Source organism: Podarcis raffonei, chromosome 11 (genome assembly GCF_027172205.1).
Source record: "Podarcis raffonei isolate rPodRaf1 chromosome 11, rPodRaf1.pri, whole genome shotgun sequence".
Classification (NCBI taxonomy): domain Eukaryota; kingdom Metazoa; phylum Chordata; class Lepidosauria; order Squamata; family Lacertidae; genus Podarcis; species Podarcis raffonei.
The window spans coordinates 23,836,404-23,851,073 of record NC_070612.1 but is presented as its reverse complement, the minus strand read 5'-3'; positions in this window follow the sequence as shown (position 1 = coordinate 23,851,073).

The window sequence follows — 14,670 nt, the reverse complement described above, 5'->3', positions numbered from 1 at the left end:
CCAGCTCTCACTTCCATACATCACTATCAATGAGTGTTACAAAGCATTACAAAGCAACACAGGTGAGGAACTCGGGTTCCCCCCTCCCTGCAGTGCTACAAATCAGCTTTAACATTTGCTGTCCTTTTTAAAACTAGATATAGACAGACACAAATGTGAAATCTCTGACATTTGATGGATGGAAATTAGTTTTCTACTAGGAGAAGGAGCAGGTGACCATGTTGTTTGACAGGTTGTCTATTCTGTGGGGAGGAATGTGACTGGAAGAAGCTAAAGGATCAAGCTGTAAGCAAGCAGACAGCCTGCTTTGTGACTGACAAGGTCAACCGCTTGCTTGCTGCTGCTTTGAGGTTGAGTTCTACTGCAAGATATTATTCATTCTCATATCTAAGAAGCGACGAGGGCTGCTTCCATACAAGCAAAGGTCACACACTTTTGAAACAAGTCTTTCAGCAGCTGCCAGCCGTGATGGCGCTGCTCTGCATCTGTGGCCAGAGAAGCAGAGAGGGCTCTTGTGCTTGGGTCCTGCTCACGAGTTTCCCACAGTGAGAACAGGATATTGGACTAGAGGGGCCATTGGCTTGACCCAGCAGGCTTTCCTTATGTCCTTATGATGTGACATAGGAATCTTTGCAACAGCCATGTGAGGTAGGCTAGGCTAAGTTCATATACGTACATAAGCAACCATGCTTGCCATTCGATTGATGGAGGTTTGGCTGAGAATTGGTAGTTCAGACTTCAAATTTGTGAAATTGTACTTATGTAGAATATTCATTTATTGTTATTTATCAGGGTTGGCAATCCTTTTGCTGTTGTTTTGGTTTTTTGCTGTACATATCAGGACTATGAAACATTGCCATTACAGGGAGGTGAGTCTGCTTTCATGACATTCTGCATTTTTATTTTTATTTACATGATCTGTGAATGACATTATATGTTTGTATCCTGATTTTCCTCCCAGGAGCTCAAGGTTGTGTATGTTTTCCTCTCCTCCAGGGTTTTTCTCTTTGCAACAATGCTGTGAGATAGGCTAGGCTAAGTTAATATATGTTCATAAGCAGCCATGCTTGCCAAGAGATTGGTGGGTTGCAGCAGGGAGAGGCAGGGGCCCTAGGCCACGTACATTGCACCAGGCCCTGTGCTTAACCCTTGCCTCCCTTTCCCTATATGAAATCACACACACACACACAATCTGCTTCATGTCTACATGGTGTTATAGACTTAGTGTAAACCCTAGAAATGATTAAATGTTTGGCTATCTGTGATATGAAGGGAGAATGCAAGCTGCAAAGGAGTTCCTGGGCTAGTTTATGCAGAACAATTTGGCTGAGCTACGGCCAGAAAAACTGAGGGACATTAACAATAGGAGCAAACTCCTTCCCCCTTGCCCCAGGTGACAGTGACGGGGGATTTGGAAGGTTGCCACGGTAACTGCTCTTTGGGGGAGGGAGTAAGGGTTGCTGGGAGGAAGGAGGGGAAAGAGTGGAGATCCATGTTTGGAGAAGGCTGTCTGCAGCCTGTGCTGCTGCGTCTTGAAATGACCATGCCATAACATCTGGACTCCCTCCATGCAGACTGAAGGTGTAAATAGGTGAATAAACCATATTTCTTAAAGCCACGACAGTTTCCACTGCGCCTTAAATTCTCCAAAGGAGCACAGGCCCTGTGTGAGTGCCATGGTCTCTTGCCACCGCTTGGCAGAGAGAGGGGCAGGCACCTGACTTTTTTTTTAACAATATACAGATATAATCCAGACCACTTCCATTCTCTATTCTCCCTACAGTCATACATTGAGCTACAGCCACTTCAGGTTGCGGTTTTTTGGGTTACACACCCGCTGAAACCCAGAAGTACTGGAACGGGTTACTTCTGGGTTTCAGCGGTCACGCATTCGCAGTAGCACTAAATCATACTTTGTGCATGCGCAGAATCGCAACCCGCGTGTGCGCAGACGCACCGCTTTGGGTTGTGAATGTGCATCCCTCAGGGATCACATTTGCAACCTGAGCGTCCACTGTACTCCCACTGCCCATCCAACAGAACCTTGCAGAGTTTCCAACATGGCGGTGGGAGCCTGTGGTTAGCGCATGTTGTGTCACTGAGAGAGCAAGACTCCGTCCAATTTTTCCCTTTGGGAGACTTTCAAATCCCACTGAAAGCAGTGAAGAACCCTCGGTGCTTAGCAGTTATGGAAATGAAGTAAAAGGTCTTAGTCTTGCTGGCTAGGGTTGCCATGAAGCTGAAAACAACAAATGGTCTCATGGCACATTGAAGCCTAATACATTTGTTACGGGGGGGGGGGGGCTAAAGTTTGCGGGTCAGAGATGCATGAAGTGTTTCCCTAAGTTGGCAGCTGTAGAGATGCATGAGTGGAGAGAGAGAGAGAGAGAGAGAGAGAGAGAGAGAGAGAGAGAGAATGTAAGCAGTGAGGTCAAGGGGAAATGAGATGAGCAATAAAAAAAAAAAAACCAGACTGTGATTGTTATGCTAAAAGCACAAATGTATGCAAATGAGGCACAGTGTCCATGCACAGAGCAGGGTAGACAATAACACAAAAAGAGAAGAAGGAAACAAATGGAGCTGTAAATTGCTGGGGTTCCCTCCCACGTACACCTTGCAATTGCTTATGTAGAGAAAGAGGTACTTCTAATGATAAGGAGGCATCGGTAGATCAATTCAGGGGTAAATTATCTACCACTCTTAATAATCCCTGAGTTCACAACAAATCGCGGTTGTCAAAGAGTGTTGAAAGATTGCAGCCACTTTGGTCCCCTTTTACATATTTGTTGAACTACAGCTCCCATCATTCCTGGTCGTTGGCCATGTTTGTCGAGGCTGATGGGAGTTGGAGTCCACAGCATCAGAGGGCACCGTGATTGCCACCCCTGCCTGAGTGTGTTTAACAACAGCACTGATAGCAGCTATGTGCTTGGCATGTAGGTCATCAACCCATTCCTGGCACACTGGTCCGGGGTCCTCCCCCCCCCCCCCCGTTCTCAACTGGATATTGCACCATCATACAAATCCTGTCCTCCTCCTGCTAGATCCTGGTTGCCCTGGTAGGGAAGAGGAGATGGAGGAACTGAGAAGAAAGATGTTATGTGGCAAAGCTTTACACTGGTCCCCAAGGTGGAATATGGGCTGTGGATGTGGCAGGAGGAAGAACTGGAAAGTCAGAATGCTACCTGGGAAGAAAACCCAGAGCTGAGGTGACAGGAAAAAGAGGGACATCAACTGGGAGCTGTGATGCCGTGGCATGAATTTCATCCATTGATACAAGCAGCCATGATTTTGGCTCCATGAAGGGCTCCTATTTATTCATTTTCATAAAGGATTTCAGAAGAATATAGCACACCTTAATATGGAAGTAAATGTAATTTGTTGGAATGAACCAGGGAGACATCTGAAATATTTTCACCATGAGAAATAACCCGTTTCCCTCCTCCATGTAGGTATGATGCAAAATTGGTTCATGCCTTTTCCGTGAGTAACAGCCGCCACCTTTGAAAATTGCAAAGCATTTGTACAAACTGGCAGCCGTCCTGGGAATTTTTGGCGCTGGTCCCTCTTACCACCACAGCTTAATTTCTAGAAAAGAGAGGCATTGGCACTCAAGGTCTGTCTCCCTCTGAGGGATCTGATTGAACGAGGTCCTATGCCAGGGGAATTTCTGGCCCCACAGATTAGGGAAAGGGGGAGAAATTAGATTCAGTTTGCATTAAAATGTGAACCTGAAACGACACATAAACCAAAACACCACTGTCCTCTAAAGCATTCACTTCTCTGAATGGTACAGTGCAGTTCTATAGCCAAGTAATGTGCGAAAAATGAATATATTTGGGTAAAATGTGCATATTATTAAAAAAATAAAAAAATGTATTATATAGGGAACACTGGTTTGCAAAATTGTGTACGTATTAAGCAAAATTGCACACAATATTAGGATAAAATTGTTCTAATACGCTGCTAAATTTTCATGAGGAATTCTTAAAAACAAGCACATTTACAACAGAGAAATATGGCACATTTCACATTAACTAGTTCCCATGCAAATCCTGGTTGTTTTTCTGAAGTAAGGCCTATTGATTTTGATGCAAACATCCAAGTTCTCTTCCTCAGCTATTCTATTAACCACAAACATAGGTGAGCTGATACACAGGCAGCCAGATAATAAAGACACTCCAAGTATGTGAAAAGTGCCTTTCTTTCAAGGGGGTCCAGGAATTGGGGAGAGAGTGGGGGGGTCAGTTATTTGTTAGAGAGGCACTGGACCCCATTGCCCATCCCTTCTAGCACCACATAGAATGGACCCTCCATCCCGGAGCTCTGCTACAGAGCTGCATATAACCTTATAAATAAAATCAGTTAAGTAACTAAAACCTGTTGTGCAGAGCCTGAATTCAATCAGCAAGGTTCAAGAGACAACACAGGGAGCCTATTAAGGTTTGGCGTACAAGGGTGATGTCAGCAGATCCACCCTTCCTGCTGGGAGGAATGCCAAGCAGCCCTGAGCAGATAATGAATCAAGCTCCCTGAAAACCGAGTCTAGTTGTGGCATACCTCGCTTTCCTCTAGAGTTGGGATGAGGAATCTGTGGTCCCTCCAGATGTTGCTCAACCACAACTCCCATCATCCCTTGTTGTTAGCAATGCTGGCTGAGGCTGATGGGAGTTGGGAGTCCAAAAGCGTCTAGAGAGCAACAGGATCCTGGTCCCAACTCTAGCACCTTGGACCAAGCTTACACAATATGTAACCCACCCCTCCACACTAGTTCTAAATGATTATTGCCTGCAAAAACAAGAAATAATAATAATAATAATAATAATAATACCTCACCCTTCTGGCTGGGTTGCATTGTCCAGCAGAAGCACACTATTTGGTTGATGGACTGGGTTGGATTAAAAAAAAACACCATCCAGGGGTCCTTTACCTTTTTAAGTTCAGTCAAAGGCGACTATGGAGTTGTGGCACTCATCTTGCTTTCAGGCCGAGGGAGCCGGTGTTTGTTCACAGACAGCTTTCTGGGTCATGTGACCAGCATGCCCAAACTGCTTCAGGTGCAACGGAACACCAAGACGGAAACCAGAGCGCACGGAAACACCGTTTACCTTCCCGCTGCAGTTGTACCTATTTATCTACTTGCACTGGCATGCTTTCAAACTGCTAGGTTGGCAGGAGCTGGGAGAGAGCAACGGGAGTTCACCCCATCGTGGGGATTCGAACCACTGACCTTCTGATCGGCAAGCCCAAGAGGCTCAGTGGTTTAAACCACAACGCCACTTGCGTCCCTTCCCTGAGTTGGATTTAGTGGGTCACTAGCTGTGCAGGATTGTGTTACTGTCATAAAGAATGTGTTCCCCACAGAAATGCTGGAGTAATGCCTGTGTCATCTTCCCTGGGTGGAGCTGTTTAAGAATGTTCTGTGTGTCCTGGGGGACAGGACAGACCAGGGGGATGCACACCAACCAAAACATTATTGACCAAGAGCCACTCCAACAGCCCGGCAGAGATTTAAACTTGAGTCGCTCAAACAGGACTGCCCTGGAGCCTAGTTTCCCCTTCCTTTCCCCAGGGTTCCACTTCATTTCTCTTAAAGGGCCAGTTATTAACAATCCATAAAACAGAGCATAAGGCAGACTCTAAATTAACAGAAGATTAAGGAAGACACTAATTACTTTCCACACCTGCTCTTGTGCTAGCCTGTGTTCTGCTGCTGTGACTTGCTTCCTCGAGGAGAAATCTTCCAAGACCCAGGGTGCCTGCTCTTTGTAGCGTCTATTGCAGTTTTTGTGCAGGTTGAGGAGGATGCTGTCTCTGGAATTCATACTTTCTGACTCAGACACCACAATCTAAACTTCATACGGACCAGAGCTTAGCCACCCCACAAAGTGGCTTAAGCAAGTATTGGAAAGATCTTCATACCACTATAACCACCAATAACCTTGTGAATTGCGCAAGGCGGTACATCCTGTACACGTAATAACTCCTGTATGGCCATATCAGAGAATCAAAGAATTGGAGAATTGGAAGGGACCACAAGGTTCATCTAGTCCAACCCCTTGCAATGCAGGAATCTTTTGCCAAATGTGGAGCTTGAACCCGTGTTCCTGAGATTAATAGTCTCCTGCTCTACCAACTGAGCTACCAAGGCTGAAGGTCTGTTGAAATTAAGCATCAGGTGATATTAGGGGACATCAGATAACATGAAAGTTTTGCCTGTGGTGTTAGATCTTTCAAAAAAAGTCATAGCTCAGTTGCAGAGCACTTCAGAATTTTTCAGGCTCAATCCCCATCATCTCCACTTAGGGCTGAGAGAAACTCCTGTCTGAAAACCTGGAACGTCAATCAGTGTAGGCAAATTTCAGCAAGATAGACCTATGCCTGGCCCAGTATAAAGTGAGTTTCTATGTTCCTATATGCAAATCACTACCTGATGCTACAAACATCAGGTTTTGGGGCTTCGACCATTCTTAATCTGGTTGCCAGGTTTACTTGAAAAGTTTTGGTGCAATGGTGCTGTGCTCTCGCACGAGTCAGTTGGTTCCCACAAGAGCGCAGCACCAAAAGACGTGTGTCCCGATTTTCAACAGAGGTATGTCGGAAGGTATGCCAGTGAAGGGAGATGTCAGCCATGTTGAGGCCTGAAGGCCTTGGCATTGCACAGCCATGGTGTTGTATTGTTAGATAGGAAGGACCTTGCCTTTGCACAAGCTGTGGGCCAAAATGACTTTCAGGTTCCTTCAAGCTCAGCAATGTTTCTTGTAATTCTATTCTTGGTCCCATTCTTATGTGCACAGTCCTAATGTAATCACTTAACAATGCAGGGAGAGAATCAATGGCTGCTAAGCCAATTTAGAACATTTCATTCTTTTCAGTTTTTGTAAATCCCATTTCAGTTGCATTGAACTCTCTTGTTCCTTCTAAATCTGTCCAACAAAATCATTCGCTAATGGTGTTTTCTAAACTCAGAGGCTGCAGAAAAAGGAGAAGGAAGCCTTTCTATGGATTTAGGTTATTCTTTCTGTGCTTTCTTTTTTTCAGTTTTGATAGCAACATGTGACAGTCAATGAGGAAACATTCCTGCAATGCCATTTGTTTGCAATAAGGAAATAGGAGCGAGCCAGAAAAGGAAATGTCCAACTTTCACATAGTTCATTTGTTGACTTTGCATCATGCAGTATCTTTGCAACAGAGTCAGGTGGGAAACTTGTTACATGAATTAATCAAGTGACAGCAAGTTATAGTTAAGGGTCATTCATCTCGGCTTCAAGCATTTTCTTGGTGTTTGAGCTTTTGCAATTTAAACATAGTGAAATCCATGTTGTCTTATGTGTTGATCACACTTATTATCAGAGAAGGTTGCCTGGAGATTATTAGGAAAAGGAGATTTGTTCCAAATGTAAACACACATGTCCTGCATCTGACAGCTACCACACCCGCAGTATGAAACATAATGGTGGCGCTCTTCAGACATGGAGGCAATCAAATATTTATTTACCTACAGATTATGTCCACCCAAGACAATAGTCTGTGGACTTCAAGGAGACCTCTGATTTTTGCTTCTATCTCTGCCTGCATAGGTGCCAGGGATAATTCACACATAAGACATTTTCTGTACAAAAAAGATATAATCTGTCAGTGAATAGATACAAACTGCTATATATATATACAGCGATGATTAAGGTTCCTGATTGTTCCTTACTCTGGGATGTTGCTGTGCCACTGGGTTTCATATTGTGTGACTTAATCTCCACATTCAGGGGTTGCATTTGCTGGATGGGAAGCTGCCAGCAATTGCAGTGCCTCAGTGTTTATATTTACATCAATTTTACGTATATTGTTGTGAGGCTCAGAGTCTGTATAGAAGAGCGTCAAGTTCTGGTGGAAACTCTCTTATGGAGTCCTGGCAGAGTTGCCCCAAAACCCATTTTTCTGTTGGGGAGGTGACTGGCTCAATGGCTAGGGAGTACAGTGGTACCTTGGGTTACATACGCTTCAGGTTACATACGCTTCAGGTTACAGACTCCGCTAATCCAGAAATAGTGCTTCTGGTTAAGAACTTTGCTTCAGGTTGAGAACAGAAATCGTGCTCCAGTGGTGCGGCGGCAGCAGGAGGCCCCATTAGCTAAAGTGGTGCTTCAGGTTAAGAACAGTTTCAGGTTAAGTACAGACCTCTGGAACGAATTAAGTACTTAACCCGAGGTACCACTGTATGTACTTTCCCCCACTCCTAGATATGAATCATGAACTCCAAGTGCACAAGATAAACTGGGTATATGCATTGATGGGAGGAGTCTCAAGGGCCCGACAGAGAAGTGTTGAGGGCCACATTCATCACCAGGCCCTGAGGTTCCCCACCCCTGACCTTGTGCGCATGACACACGTGCAAGGATTGACCTTGATGTGCCCGAGCTGTATGGATAAGCCCAATAGAGAATGGAAAGAGCCAGCCTATCCAGTATTAGCTCAAAGTGAACAGATGTAAAATAATCCTTCAAGCAGCTAAATCTTCTAAATCTCATAGTTTCAAGAATGCTTATAAACATAGATTATATGGCCAGAGAGCAAAAGCAGGGAGGATATATAATAATTATAATCTGGTCGTGACAGTGACAAAACACTCAAAATATATTTAGCAACGATCTGTTCCCTCTTTAGAACCTGGCTATGCCCCCCCCCCCTTTTTAGCCTGTTGTAGTTCCCTGTTTCTGCACAGTTAAAAGCCTTTTTATGTGTTACTTGTTCTGTATTATTGCATCTCCTTTTATCGTTAACAATTGTTTGGCATAAATGCAAGAAATCCAAGGAAGGTGAAATATCATTATGTCACTCCTGGCTGGGAGACTTGTGCCCCTCCCCAAATTGTTGGACTGGTGCTCCGCAGCATGGCCAACTTTTCAGGGATGAGAGGAATTGCAGTCCACCAACATCTGGAGGACCATATGTTCTCTACTGCTGCCCTAGGTGCTTTAATCTTACGGCAGGTGACACGACAGTGTCCTGCACTAACCTGAGGGTAACAGGCTTGCTTAGGGGTTGCAGGACAGGCCATGTGGCATGAACATCTGCTTTTCCAACTCACTGCCATTTCCCAGCATCTACTGCATACCCTCCAACTGTCCCTATTTTCTTATTTCCCCTGCCAGCGCCATTGCCAGCAAGCTTGGGGAGGAGATGAGCCAGTACTTGCCCTGAGCAATGACAACAGTGGCTGCTGCAAGGGAGCATCTCGTGGCCTCTCTATGGCCATCACCCCTTGGGCAGGATGTAGTAGCTGCTGGAGAGCGGGCGAGGAGGACGAGAGGCTGCCACTGCTGAGGCCTGGCCTCACATGACACACCAGCCCTGAGGTCCAGGAAGAGGGCAGGGCCAGCCTGGGCAGGAAGAAAGGGGGTGCGGTGGAGTGGAGCGCAAGGAATCTTGATTTTTTTTAAATTAAAAAATGTTTTGTGCATCAGCGTCTAATCTTGCCCCTTTCAATCAATCAATCAATCAATCAATCAATCAATCAATCAATACTGGTGTATGTTTTTCTTTTTGTAAATCTTCCATAGAATAAAATAAAATTGGGATTAAGGGGGTTTTCTCAGGACGGTGGAGGGTGTATTTGCTGTGGCACTTGCCCTTCTTCTGATAGGAAATGCTTGGGGGCGGGACAAAAATGGGTGGTCAAGGAGCATCAGTTGGGGGGTTGTGTGTGAGAAATGTCCTTATTGTCATCTGAGGAATGTTGGAGGGTATGCTGCTCCCTGAGGCAGACACCTCACTCTGCCTAACAGTAGGGCCACTGATGTAGTGGTTAAGAGCAGTGGACTTGTAATCTGGTGAACCAGGTTCGCTTCCCCACTCTTCCACATGCAGCTGCTGGGTGACCTTGAGCTAGTCACAATTCTCTGAAGTCTCTCAGCCTCACTCTCCTCACAGAGTGTTTGTTGTGGGGGAGGAAGGGAAAAGGAGATTGTTAGCCGCTTTGAGACTCCTTCGGGTAGTGATAAAGCGAGATATCAAATCCAAACTACTACTACTACTACTACTACTACTACTACTCTTCTTCTTCTTCTTCTTCTTCTTCTTCTTCTTCTTCTTCTTCTTCTTCTTCTTCTTCTTCTTCTTCTTGCCAACAGAGCAGTTTGTTCTGCATTCTGCACTCCCAGCTAAGGCTACTGTCCTTGGGGACCATGAGTTGGGCAGAAGCTCTTTAGGTCAGAATTTAAATGTGGCTGTCCACAGCTCCTGAAAAATGTCAGTAGTTTCCTCTTGTGCTTCATTATGTAACACAAGTTAATAATACCTGGGATTTCATTTACTGAAGTTTTGCATAGCACTTTTGTAACCCACCTTGGGTGGAGACATGTCCCATCACAACATGTTCCTCTGAGCATGTAATCACACTCAAACCTCCTCACCCCTGATCAGACTCTCAGATCATCTGTGACCTTAAATTGAAGCAGGGAATGGTCAATACCGTACAAAGGTCAGAACAAAGTAGTTTGGCAAACCTCAGCTGGGCAGACTTTCCAAGGGAATCCAAGCTTGGAAAATCAGAGGTAGAATTGTTTCTGTAACTTCCCTACATATATTAGCACATTTTGCACATTGCACACAAGTAACAGTTTGTGTGTGTGTTTCAGTGAGGGAATATTAAGGAGATGCAAAAAGCCTTATGTTATGCCACAGGTTTTTTGAACAGATAACACATTTGACAGTCTCACTGTGTCAAGTTAATGACAGCATGAATAATGTAGCGGATCTCACTGAGGTAATCCTCTCCATTGCAATCAATATTCTTTCCCCTACCTCTCCTGACCCATATATCATTGCTACCCTCCTGTGTTGTGCTATAATCATGGACCACAGTCAAGCAGGCAATATGTGTCATGCACAGACACTGCTTAATATTTCATGCTTTGGGGAAGGGAAAAGTTCCTGTGATCTGACATGAATGCTGTTGCGTGGAGGGTACACACCAGCTTTCCACACTTCTCCCTTGATGTGTCATAGTCAGCTTAAAGGACACATCAGTCTAGGAACTTGATGACAACTTCAATGTCTCTCCCTGGCAAGAGCAGAACAGGAAGAAACTTCTGAATACAATGGGATACGAATAAGTCCAGTGCTACCTAATGGACATAATGACACTATTCACACACTAACTGAAAAGGGTCAACATTTCATGTGCCTGCACAAACTGAAAACACACCTAAGAGAAGCCGTATTAAAAGGTAAAAATAGTACATTGGCAGTAAACAGTTCTCACGTGAAAGCATTTCTGTTAAACCTCAAGTCTGCAGAGCATCCTGACCTTGATTCCTGATGGATATTAGGTTGGAATTCAGCCTATGAACCAGCTCTGAGCAAAAGTGAGGCCAGATAAACAAAGGAATCTCTTAACTGCCATAGGCATGACCCCCTCTTTATAGACCAGCTGATCAGAATCATTTACCTGTGGCTTGGATTTTAGAGGTCAGGCTGGTCTGTAATTTAAAAAAGCTGGTCTGAGCAGCAAGCCAACTGTGAGAGCCCACCATATGTCTCAGCCTTGATTGGGAACAATGAAAAGTATCAGTACATATTAGACTTGCCCTGCCCCTTAGTCCTGAGAAAGAAGTTGCTTAGCAATGCATTTCTTTTGGGTCTGTTTATTTCTGCTCCGTTATTTCTATAGGCCATACTAAAGATGAAAGAAGAGATGGGGAGGTTGTGTTTGGAAATCTGGAAGGGATAGAGAAAGCAAAGCAGCAAGGCAATCTCAGGTATGCCGCGTAAGCTAAGATCCCATTTTCACCAATGGCCATTCTTTTCCAGAACATGATGGTGTGATCAAGGTGCTCCCAGTTGGTCAACAATGTCATAGTGGATCAAAAAACAAGGTGTGTGGAGACAAGGAAGCAGGCCCTGAGGCAGGGCAAAGTACCTTAAGTTTTTGAGCATGCTGTTAAAAAAACCTGAAATGGAGAAAGGTATGTAAATGATCTGAAAGAGAGAGAGAGATGGTGTCCATCAGAAAACACCCAGGACAGCAGACACAACTTGTGCTAAGCTTCTCAATGTGAATGTAACATATCCCAGAATATTTCTGGATTTATATGCAGAATTTCATCCTTTAGGCCTTAGGAGCATCCAGCTTTTATTTGCAGATCCTGTTAATAACACACTGATTGTAAATCCCAAGAAGCACAGAGCAGCACTTCTTATCTTGGTAAAAGTGTAATGCACTGTTTACTAAGAACATGATAAGGACCCTGCTGGATCAGACCCAAGGTCTATCTAGGCTCCTCCAAAATATTTTTATTTTAAGCATTCCCTCTGATTTGCCTCCACAAAGTTTACACAGAGGCTAGATTATATCATGCACATGTTTTGCTGCGTTTCCCCATCGCTTTTCAAACCACAAGAAGTCCCGTTCCGTTAAAAAACAACAACCAACCCACCTACATTTGTTTCATTATAGTACAATATGTTTCATTAGTACCGTATCTGTTTATGAAGCTGAATCTAGCCCTGATGTGGGTTGGGTTGAAATGTGATGTGAATAGCAGGGAAGCAGCAGCCTGGACAAAACTGAGCTGCTCTAAAACATTTGCCGGTTGGTACATAGGCACTTTTAAAGCACCAAATTGCACACATGTTTTATCTCTACTGAGCACCATGGCGAAAGGTTTTGGTTGAAGTGGCAGAGTCTCACTTTAGGAAAATTGCTGGTGAGGATTTCGTTTCATTTGCATTCATTTATTCCTGGCTAATGAGTCCTGAGTCTTGTTTTAAAGTATAATGATATATATGCTAATACATTCTTTGTTCTCGCCACAAGTAATTGAACATTTCATTGCTGAGCACCGGGGGCCGATGCAGTGTGCATATCTAATGTGAGGAGATCATACTCCCCCCCCCAACTTTTCTAATTTAGCAATGCACAGAACTGATACTGCCCATTAGAAATTCAACTAGGTAACTCAGTCGTTGGGCTGTTTGTTTCCTTGCCTGTCCACAGTACTCCCTGTTCTTTGTTTGGAACTGTGCCCAATTTCTGATAGTCAAGCAAATGCTTTGTATCCGAAGAGCCATCCCATCTGAGCAGACATCAGTTCGGCTTGTGTATACAGGTGAGTGAGAGGTCCATTGATTCCTACACACTGTCTTCAGATTTCATGGCTCCTTCAAGGGAGACATTTTCTGGACTATGGGGAGTTGCAAATGCGATGAATCAACAACATACACCCAAGACATGTGAAAACTTCTTCACTCTACTTGCAGAGTAGGATCTTTGGATCCAATCATTCTAAACTGCTAGATAACTCTTGAAATAGATGGTTTCATAGAATCTATAGAATCATAAAATTGTAGAGATGGAAGAGACCCCTGCAGCCCTCTGCATCCATGGCAGATGGCCATCTAACTTCTACTTCAAAACCTCCAGGGAAGGAGAGTTCACAATCTCCTGAGGGAGTCCATTCCACTGTTGAACTGCTCTCACTGTCAAAAAGTTCTTCCTGATGTTTAGTTGGAATCTCCTTTCTTGTAACTTGACTCCATTGGTTTGGTCCTCCCCTCCAGAGCAGGAGAAAACAAGATTGCTCCATCTTCCATGTGACAGCCCATATTTGAAGATGGCTTTCATATCTCCTCTCAGTCTCCTTCCCCGCCCCCAGGCAAAACAAACCCAGCTCCTTCAACCGTTCCTCATGAGGCTGGGTTTCCAGACCCTTGATCATCTTGGGTCCCCTCCTCTACACACAGTGGCAGTGGGTTTGTAAGCAGCGAGGTTAGAGGAAAATTGACTACAACAAGTATTGGAACTTCCAATTCAATTAGAGCTAGATTGTACGCAAAGCAGCCCTTTACAACAACAGTGGTAGGTAAGGAACAATCAACTTGAGAATGCTGAGTTAATGAACACCAGTAGCGGTGGTGGGACAAGAAGCTATTGTCCCTGTTCAGACCCAAATAGACAGAAATGAATTTCTGAAGACGTTCATCTGAAAGGGTTGCATTGCAGTCTTTCCCCCAGGTTCTTGCTTCTAAAAGTATGAACAGCCTCGTGATGTTTGCATCAGGTTTGAAGGCATGATTTATAATGTGATTGGGGAGGTTGTGAGACACTCTTGTTTCTCCAGCATTGCATGTTCTGAAATTTATTTATTTGTTTCATAAAACGTATATATTGCCTGATTGTTTAAAAAAACAACCGTAGAAGCTGAAATGGAATCCTTGTTCTAGTTTCAACTCTCTCCCTCCCCTTCCTTTATGCATTCATGGGCACTGCATGGAATGTTTACACTTTGAGAGCCAGTGTGGTGTAGTGGTTAAGAGTGGTGGACTCGTAATCTGGGGAACCGGGTTCGTGTCTCGGCTCCTCCACATGCAGCTGCTGGGTGACCTTGGGCTAGTCACACTTCTCTGAAGTCTCTCATCCCCACTCACCTCACAGAGTGTTTGTTGTGGGGGAGGAAGGGAAAGGAGAATGTTAGCCACTTTGAGACTCCTTAAAGGGAGTGAAAGGCGGGATATCAAATCCAAACTCCTCCTCCTCTTCTTCTTCTTCTTCTTCTTCTTCTTCTTCTTCTTCTTCTTTGAAGAGAAGAAGAAATGGTAAGGGGAGGAGGAAGTAGATGCTGGTATGGAAGGTTGACACCTTCCTTCCTGCTCCTTAAAAATAAATAACTGTCCCAT